Source organism: Scyliorhinus torazame, chromosome 9, assembly GCF_047496885.1.
Source record: "Scyliorhinus torazame isolate Kashiwa2021f chromosome 9, sScyTor2.1, whole genome shotgun sequence".
NCBI classification, from domain to species: domain Eukaryota; kingdom Metazoa; phylum Chordata; class Chondrichthyes; order Carcharhiniformes; family Scyliorhinidae; genus Scyliorhinus; species Scyliorhinus torazame.
The window spans coordinates 233,313,610-233,323,485 of NC_092715.1; the positions used below are offsets into that span (position 1 = coordinate 233,313,610).

Below are 9,876 nucleotides of genomic sequence, written 5' to 3' on the forward strand. Positions count from 1 at the left end.
TTTAGCTTTGTCCTGACCAGCAGAATACTGAAAGGAATTATATATTTCAATTGCATGCTGTCCTGCCATTGTTAAGAGCAATGCAATTTTGTGAGCATCAGTTGCATCAGTTAAATCTGTAGCTTCCAGATATATTTGAAATTGCTGGTTAAATAGCTTCCAATTTGCATTCAAATTACCGGTTATCCTGAGGTGACGTGGAGCTTGTGAGTGGTCCATTGAGGCGTTTGTCTTCAAAGGATTCGTTTGCTGCGGTGCTTCTCCAGTCGAATAGCTGCGAAGGTTTTCTTCTGTTTCTGATCTAACTAAATCACTCTAGCTAATTTTCTGAAGCCAAAACCTGGTACCATGTTATATTACGTGATCATAATATGTCGCTACTCTTTGCTTCACTTGCAGAATGGTCTGATTTCAATGAAAATACCAATCTTCAATTTAAAGCAAATTAGATTTAATGAATAACTAATATAAGTACTAAAGAGTTTGTTCACTCGACAGAACCACAACTGAAGTTAAAGTAAATCAGAAGAAGTATTAACTATGTTTAACTACACGTGCCAACTAAGCTATCTCTCTAACACTCTGCTGTCTAGTCACTCCTGGTTCGAAGAGACCCAAGATCCTCTTAGTTCAGTTTATATACCGGAATCTAGTGCTGCCATCTAGTGGTTGTCTAACACAGTGATGCAATTGTTAATCCTTTACACATCAGCAGATATACAGATCACTACATTAACATTGCACAATGTTCAGTGCCATCATGATTTCTCAGATACTGAAGCAGTTTGTTTCCATTTGCAGAAAGACCTGGACAACATTCAGGATTGGGCTGACAAGTAACAAGCAATATGAATGCCCCTTGAATCCAGGCAAAGGCCATCTTCAACAATTAAGAGAGAATTTAATCATGGCATTCCCATTGCTGAATCCCCCACCACCAAAATCCTGGGGGTTATCATTGACCAGAAACCGAACTGGTCAGTCATATAAATACTGTGACTACAAGAGCAGGCCAGAGGCTAGGAATCCTATGGCACGTAATTCAGTCCCTGACTCCACAAAGCTTGACCAGAATCTAAATGCACAAGTTTGAGATGTGATGGAATACTCTCTACTTACCTGAATGGATAGAACTAAAACACCAATCAAGAAGCTCGACCAACACCATCCAGGATAATGTGGCTCATTGTATCAGCGCTGATCCATCACTTAAACATTTATTCCCTTCACTACTGGTGCACAGGGCAACAGTGTGTACCATATACAATATGCACGATAGCAATTTGCCAATCGTCCTTCAATCACACCCTCCAAACCGGTAACCTCTATGACCTAGAAGGACAAGAGCAGATACATGGGCACTACCACCTGCAAATTCCCCTGCAAGCCATTCGCCATCCTGATTTGGAACTATATCACTGTTCCTTCATTGTCACTGGGTCAAAAACCTGCAACTCTCTGCTTGACAGTATTCTGGGTGTGCCACATGGATGGTAGCAGTTCAAGAAGGTGCTCACAACCACCTTCCTGAGGGAAATTAGAGATGGTCAACAATTGCTGACAAGGCCAGCATTGCTCACATCCCATAAACAAATAAAACAAACAAGCCCGCTACAGCTGAAAGGCTGGAGGTTTGTGGAAGCAGCAGGAGCTGTAACGGTGAATATCGGGGTGTTATGTGGATGGCTGAGTGACAGCAATGTGGTGCATTGAGTGACATGAGAGGTTGTTGATCTGGTGGATTGGAGATGTCATGTGATGATTCATTCATTGACTTTTACCATCTCCATTAGTCCATTCGGCTTGTTTTGGCACTGCTTCTAGCTCCTCAGAGATAGATTTCTTGCATTGCCCTGGCTCCTGCTCCCAATCCCTTCTGAAGATGGCCCTTGAGAGCCTCCTGGTCCCTGTGGAACTGTGGCATCTCTTCTCCTGTCTACTGCTATGACAAAGGCTTCAACATCCATGAACCCGAGAGCCTTCTCGCTGCCTTAATGCTTCATGCACCTCTTGCAGCAAAGTATTCTGCAGCAGCCTTCTGTGGACACAGTGCAGCTTCCATTTAAGAGGGCAGGACTGTCCTTAAGAGCAACATGTTGGCTGCACCAGGTGCTATGAGCACAAATGTCTTGGCTCCATGCTTAGCATTCAAGTAGTTCACAGCATGCGTCTTACTTGGATCAACACTATCATAGGGTAAATGAGGACAACATCAAATTTGCATGCTGCCTCTCCTCTATAATAATGGGTACGAGCTGGTCACTAACCTTAATCGCCGCACCTTTGAAGTATCGCAGGCCAATCTCTAGGCTGTACTCCTGACTGATTCTCAACAATTGTTCACAATGGGGGTGGTTTTCGTGAGACATATCTGCAAGAGAAAGGGAACAGGATCTACAACCATATTAGTTTAATCTGGTAACAGAACCGAATTGAATACAGCCTGTAGATTATATCATCTTTTCTCCTCAGGGGAACATTTCTGTATTCTGTATTTTTTTATCTGTTAACATTCAAATAGAAAACCACACAAATTACCATTGTGATTCTGGAACTGAAAAATGAATTTTATTTTCAGAAATACCCTCCTAATGGTGTTAGGGCAGCAAACCATTTAGCTGGAACTGGAATTTGATACATCTAACAATCCACAAAGATATAACACACATTAGGCATTAATTTTCCACATTTCCCAATACTGTTGGGATCTCACATGCCACTGTCTATCATCAGGAAATCTGGCATGGGACCTCAAGTGCTACTTTCACTTCATGCCTGATTATCCAATAAACTTTTCAGGCTCTTGCCTGGAGGGGCTGCACAACTTTCTTAATTTGATTTAAGTCAGGGATGAATGAGCCCATGCCACGATTTCCTGAGGCCTCACCCACAGCACAAGCCATGACCACAAGAATCTGGTGCATTGAAGCAATGCTTAGTGGGCCATTTTAAGGTAGAAGGTAAATATTAATGGATAGTTTTTTTTTCAGGTTTGTTTTTGTTTTTATGCTTACTTGCCTGTTTACACTCTGTGCATTACTCAGCTTTGCTGGCAAGTCTTCCACTTTTGCAGACCACCTTCTACGCTGGAGACATGAGTTCACCTGTGCCACAGATGCTACAGCACTTGTCACAACATGCACAGGCTTCATATTTATGTTGTTAGAAAATTGGCTTCAAAGCACCAGAGGCTTCTTCCCAATCCACCCAAAAATATTGCATTGGTTTCCATTCAGATATTGCAGGACAGCTGATTATTAATTGATGTATGAACAGTCTTACTGCGTATAAATCAGATCCATTAACACCTGCAAATGTGAGGAATATCATTGCATTTCCCCTCAAGTTTCTCCTGATCTTTTTCCCCATTACAACCCATCTGAATGGTGACTAGCGTTATCCCCAGGCTTAGGTTTGTGTCGGAGATATTCAGAATTAGCCACTTTAATTTATTCAAGATGTCTTACAACACCAGGTTAAAGTTGTAAGACTTCTTACTGTGCTCACCCTCGTTCAATGCCGGCATCTCCACTTCAAGATATGTGTTCAGCGCTGCAAAATTTCTTCATATAAGCACAGGCTGTATTGTCTGTCACCAAAGGGTCTAAGCGGTCTTATTTTGTAATTTGGGGGTTCCCATCCACTGTCTGGACCATGTGAATACACTCGGCTGGATTCAGTGAGATCCAGTCATGAGGTTCTTTCAAATAATTTAAAATTAACCCTGCACGAGACTTTATGTCAATTCTAGTAAATGTTAATGGACAGTTTTATTTGCCCTAGAAAATCTATCAGGGAGTTTTGCCAGGATTGTACCTGGAGCAGAATTCTGCAGTGGTTCATGGAAATAAGCACTCCATGAGTGGCCTTCAGTTGATTAGAATTGAACCTCCACATTGGCCAGCCCAGAAACACGATAATAAACCACTAGCCCTGGAAAAGGAATCTGATTTCTCAAGGAGTTCTACAACAGGGGCCATTTCAGAATGGAAAACAAAATACCACGATAAGCCTGGATCCTGAGGTGGGCCGAACTAGTGCCACAATCGACTAGTTATGCTTGGTGAGACTAGGCATGCTTGTACCGGTGATACGCCGGGATCTGATTGAGAGTCAGAGCATGGAAACTCCAGATTATGAAAGTCTCTGCCTCCTTCCCTACTATGTCAGATGGATACTCCATCTCTACAAGGCCCACTTATGCTGTTCTTCTGCATTCTTATCCAGTTTGTGGTTGTTCCGATAGATATTGTGGCACTTAAGAGAGGATGACAGTTTCCTGGATGATACGTTATTATTTTGTCATCCCACAGGTAATGAGAAGTAAGAGCAATGGTTGGGTGGCTAGCCAGAAGGGACAGAAGAAGCACGTAGTACAGGAGTCTTCGGAATGTTTACAATTCTCAAACAGTTACTCAGCATTAAATACTGCTGTGAGTAGCAATACCCGGAAGAAGTGCATCTTAGTCCATATCATCAGTACAAAAGAGATTGTACGGGGTGGCAACAGCAAAACATGGAAATGCAATTGTAAGAGACTACATCATCAGGAGAACAGATGGGCATTTCTGTAACCATCACCTTGAGTCCCACATGGTGTGTTGCTTCCGTGGTGCTTGGCATGAGGACATAAGGAAAGGATGCAGAATATTCTGCAGCAGGAAGGAAGTGAGCCAGAAGTTGTGGGACAAATTAGTACCAATTACATAGAGAGGATATATATTGAGGTCCGAAGGTCAGATTTTCAGCAGCTAGGGGGGATGTTAAGAAGTAGGACCTCAGGGGTAGTAATCTCTGGATTACTCCCAATGCCATAAACTAGCGTGAGTAGAAATTGGAAGATAGGAAGGTTCAATGCATGGTTTTAAAGTTTGGTGCAGGAGGGAAGGCTTCAGATTCTTGGAGCACTGAAACCAGTTCTGGGACAGAAGGCGCCTATTCAAAAAGGATAGGTTACAGCTCACCAGAACTGCAGCTGATGATTTCAGATAATGACTTCAGCTGATGATTTAAGATTTCATTGTATTCGTTGAAAAAAATCAAGAGGTTTGTCCACAAAATCGCCATGTCTTTGAAGTTTTGAGGTTTTAAACTTTCATTTGCCAGTGCTTCCCTGCATATAGCACACATGCAGTTTGAATCCTGATTTACATTGACACAATTAATAACTCATCTTTATGGGTTTATTATGCTTTGTTCCTGTTTCCAACCTCTTCTTCATGGGCTGTTCACCCGAGGCCCTGGAGTCCACACCAGCGCTGCTCGCAGCTGCAAGATGGAGGAATCTCTCCCGTGCCCAGAACACGTGACGTCAGTGTTGCTGCGTGACTTTCTCTCTGCCGCCACTCCAGGCAAGAAGGCTCCAACGATTTCAAAAAAATCTGCCCTTGGGTCAGTGCGCTGACGTCAGGAGGAGGCGATCCGCCCTGCTGGGCTCCGGGCCCGCGCACTGCCGAGGGGGTACGCATGCCCATGCCATCAGCAACTTCCTGCCACGATGAGGAATGCACAACGCATGGTCCCGCGATCGGGAACGCCGCGAAGCATGGCCCCACGATGCCCCCAACACCTGCCCGTGACCCACCCAAAGGTCGTGACCCTGGGTTTGAAAATGACTGCTTGTGGGGATGTTCACGCATGCTCTTGGAGAAGGTTTAGACTAGATTGGCAGGAGGGTGGACCCCAGTATATCAGGTGCATAAAGTGAGATTGTTGGACAGTCTGAGAGAAGGATCACCTGTCCCTGCCTCACAGAATCGCAGAACCCTTACAGGTGCAGAAGGAGACCATTCAACCCATCGAGTCTGCATTGGCTCTCTGAAAGAGCATTCTAGCTATTTCCATTCCCCTTCTTTATCTCTTATGAATACCTCGATGGAACCTGCCTCCACTACCTTCTCACAAAGTTAGTCCCAGACTCCAACCATCCTTGGGGTTAAAAAAAAGTTTCCATCCATCACATTTAATCCTTTTGCCAATCATTTTCAGTCTGTGCCCTCTAGTTCTTGATGCTCTCTTGAGTGGGAACAGTTTCTCACTAGTTACCTTGTCCATACCCCTCAGAATCTTGAATACGTCTATCGTACTCCTCTCAGCCTTCCTTTCTCCAAGGAGGAATTCCCAACCTCTCCAATCTATCCTCGCAGCTACAGCTCTTCATCCCTGGAATCATTCTTCTGAATCTCCTCTGTACTCTCTCCAATGTCTTCACATCTTTCCTCAAGTATGGCACCCAGAACTGGACGCAGTTCTCCAAATGATACCTAACTAGTGTCTTATATAAGTTCAACATGACCTCCTTACCCTTGTACTCAATGCCCCAATTAATACAGCCTAAGATACTATGCTTTATTAGCTGATCGCTCAGCTTTCCCTGCCATCGTCAATGGCTTATATACATATACACTCTGTTCCACACCTCCTTTAGAGTTTCCCCCTTTATTTTATACCGTTTCTCCATATTATTTCTGCCAAAATGAATCAGCTCACATTGAGCTTTATCTGCTATTTAAATCCTCATCTGTGCCTTTGAACTCCATTCTGAGCTATTTCAATGTTCTCCTGAATCGCATCCCAATTTCCCCCTTTCCTAAGATTTTGTTTATCATAAACTCTGTTGCCTGTATCCTGACTTGCATCACGTCTCAATCACCTATTATCCTTTCACTCACTGACCTATGCTGGCTCTCAGGGTGACAACACCTTGATTTTAAAGATCTTATCCTTACACTCAAATGCTTCCGTTACCTTGTCCCCATCCCCTCTCTGTGACCTCCTCTAGCTCTACGGCCCTCTGCGATTTCTGCACTCCTCCAATGCATCTCTGATTTCCATCACTCCACCATTCACATGCCTTCAGCATACAGGCACTAAACTCTGGATTTTCTTACCTAAACCGCTCTGTCTCTCTATCTCTCTTTAAGTTGCTCCATAAAACCTATCGCTTGAGCTTCTGGTTAGCTCGGCTAATATCTCTTTCCATAGCTAAGTGTTGTGAACACTTTGAATGTGTTACTATGTAAAAGCTGCAACGTAATTGTAAAGTTATTGCTATTGCAAAATAAATCCATCCATCTGAGGGAATTTAGACAGTCAGTTTAAGGGGGGAATACTGAGTGAATCACACATTACTGGTAAGGAGATAGCTACAGTGGAGGAGCTGGAACCCATTAACCCATTTAGAGCCTGGACCTTGGACTTCACGAGGTCTGTATTTCAAAGAAGGTTGCTGTCTGATCATTGTTTTCGGCACCCAATAGAGTATGCAAATGGATACATTGTGAGATGCAGACATTCACAATCTGCATCTGAGCAGTCATACATCGCCACTTTCCTGAACTGCAGGTCAACATGCCATGATGACCTTCACTGGGAAGAGCAGTGTCATCCTTTTGGGAGAGATCATCTTCCAACCGATAGCACACACTCATTACTGCGTCGCTTTTGAAGCAGAGATGTAGGTGTTCCTGGATCTGTGCTCACTTCGGCATCAACAATCAAAAATGCAGTTTTCAACAACAACAACAAAAATCTCCAGTTTCCATAAAGCCCTGACATTCCTGGTCTTCACTCTCTAATTATACAGACATGCTGTACAGTTCCTATAAGAAAATTGGGGATTTGTGCAGACACATTTCAATGCAATTTCGATGTTAAATGAAACTCTGGCATAGAATCTATGGGAGCACCTCAGGTTGGTGCAAAGGTCCTGCTGGAAGCTTCAGTCCTGCATGATGATGACACTGATCCAGTTAAGGGCCTTTGCCTGGATTTTCAGTCCTTGCTTGGTCATTTTGTGAAAGCATGCGTGTTCAGGAGCTGCACTGCCTCATGTGATTATTGATCCTGCACTGTGAAAGAAAGACAGAAAATCAAATAGCTTTTAGAAATCTATTGTTGCAAATTCAAATTTTCTGCTTCATTTCACGTGGATTTGAACGGACATTACTGCCTCAATTGTGTTTACAGGCAGAGCAACTAACTCTGAAAACACATCTATAACGCTGCCATCTTGGTCACCAGGGAGGACTCGCACTGCGGCAGATGCTCGATCTACTACTGTGAAAACTTGTGTTGCTTTCCTTGTTTAATAATTTATGTAAATTTTCAAAAATTTAGCAGCATTCCCAGAAATGGCATCATCGACTGAGCTTATGTTCTGTCTTCTGCTTGCTAACTGAGTGCAATGATTTGAAGAGAAACGCTGCTCTTGAAGTTTAGACATTACAGCAAAAACAAGTCTCAATTCGTAAAGGAAAGTTCCAGACTTGAATATTCTCAACATTCTAGAAAAACGAAAACATAACGAAACCATCTAATTTAAATTCACAGTCGAAATCTGTTTACGTCAATCATACTGCATGAACTTCTGCCTGGTTAAAATTGTTGGGTAACGCAGCATTGCTGCGTGTAATGGGGATATGATCCGATCCATACTGAATGGGGATGTTCCAAGGGAGGTTTTGATGAAAATTGGAAGGGGAGGAAATCACAGCTGCATGGTCCCTATCAGCTCCTCCTGGCCCGTTATGGGGGCCACTGGTGACTGACTGGCAGCTGATAGTCCATCTGCCCTCTTGGCTACAAAACCATTAAGCAGCCAGACTAAAGAGGGAGATAATATACAGATGGAATAAATTAACAAAAAAACAGTTTAAAAGGGCTTGTCATCGCTGGAAAGCATTTGGCAAAGCATCGCTGTGTTGAAATAAAACAGAAAATGTCTGAAATATATAGTTCCATCAATATCTAAAATAAGGGAAGACGGGGTGAGGTCATTCCTTCGTGGTACCATAATGGTGTTATTACCGTCACAGAGCATTAGCCCACAAACAGCAGATAAGAAAAAACATGATTTAAAGAAAAAAGCCTTTTAAGAGTTTGCCTTGGAGCCCCATCCGTTGCTGCAGCTTAGATAGTCTGACTGCAGAGATGCTGGCTCCAAAACAGAACTACGAAAGCACAGACAGTTTTATTATTTTCAAGAAAAGCTGTCACTTTAAGATGATTGTGGAGGAGTGTGCAGTTCACTTCAGACAGTATAAGTCTGGACTATGATGGATTCAATGAAATGGAACTTACACAGAGGAGTTCAGTTTGTGTAAAAAGTATATAAGTTTCCATCCACCTCACTATACAATTTCAAGATAAAGTCCTGAATCTGGAAGAGCATTAATCGCCATTTCTCTTGTAGGAGGGAATTCAGATCTGTTATCCTGTATACTGAAAAGGCACCCTTTTCCTTGCAACATTAAAACAATTTTGGCTACTCTGTATAATGTCAGAATCCATTTCCTTACAGTGACAATATTTGCATTTCCCTATCCATTGAAATATTGTATTAGATATGCGCAGCATGAGATAGTTCAGCAAGTTCTATGTTGAATTTGGACCATTTCTCTGATTTTGTGGAAGTCTCTTGCAGTTCAAAACCCAGTTAATTCTTTTCCAACTTTCAAGTTTAAAAGTTGTGTCATAGGTGTGTCCCGCACTTCTTTCCTGTTGATTGAAGTTTCTGACCAATAGTCTACAGAGAAGATGTTTTCCCCCCCGTTAGCTTTGCACAAGTATGTTGCAAGGAATTATTTGCCTTTAATGATTTTAAGGACTTTATACTGAGTGGCCTGGATTGTGTACTTTTGAGCAGAGTTTTGATGGAATAACATTACTACCCATCTCTCCATATTTACCAAAGCCTGTTGTATTTTGTTGATGATATAAGTGCATAAATAAAGGACTGGGTAAACACATCATGGGTTCATTTATAGACACATTTATACATAGGTTGAAAGCTTGAAGACATCAGCAGCAGAGCTTTGCGGGTGTGTGTTTTGCTCAAGAGCAAAAGCAAAATTAAAACTGGAATGCATGACACAT

At 42.6% G+C, this 9,876-nt stretch overlaps 1 long non-coding RNA gene across 1 annotated transcript in view; it reads right to left on the reverse strand.

Annotated features, from left to right (window-relative positions):
• LOC140430078 (uncharacterized) overlaps positions 1-7,817 on the reverse strand; it is a 29,607-nt gene extending 21,790 nt beyond the window's left edge. The window contains exons 1-2 of the long non-coding RNA XR_011949315.1: positions 7,689-7,817; positions 2,268-2,371 (exon numbers count right to left, since the gene is read on the reverse strand). This is a non-coding gene — a long non-coding RNA (uncharacterized lncRNA). The remainder of the gene's footprint in view (positions 1-2,267; positions 2,372-7,688) is intronic.
• Positions 7,818-9,876: the final 2,059 nt, after the last annotated feature.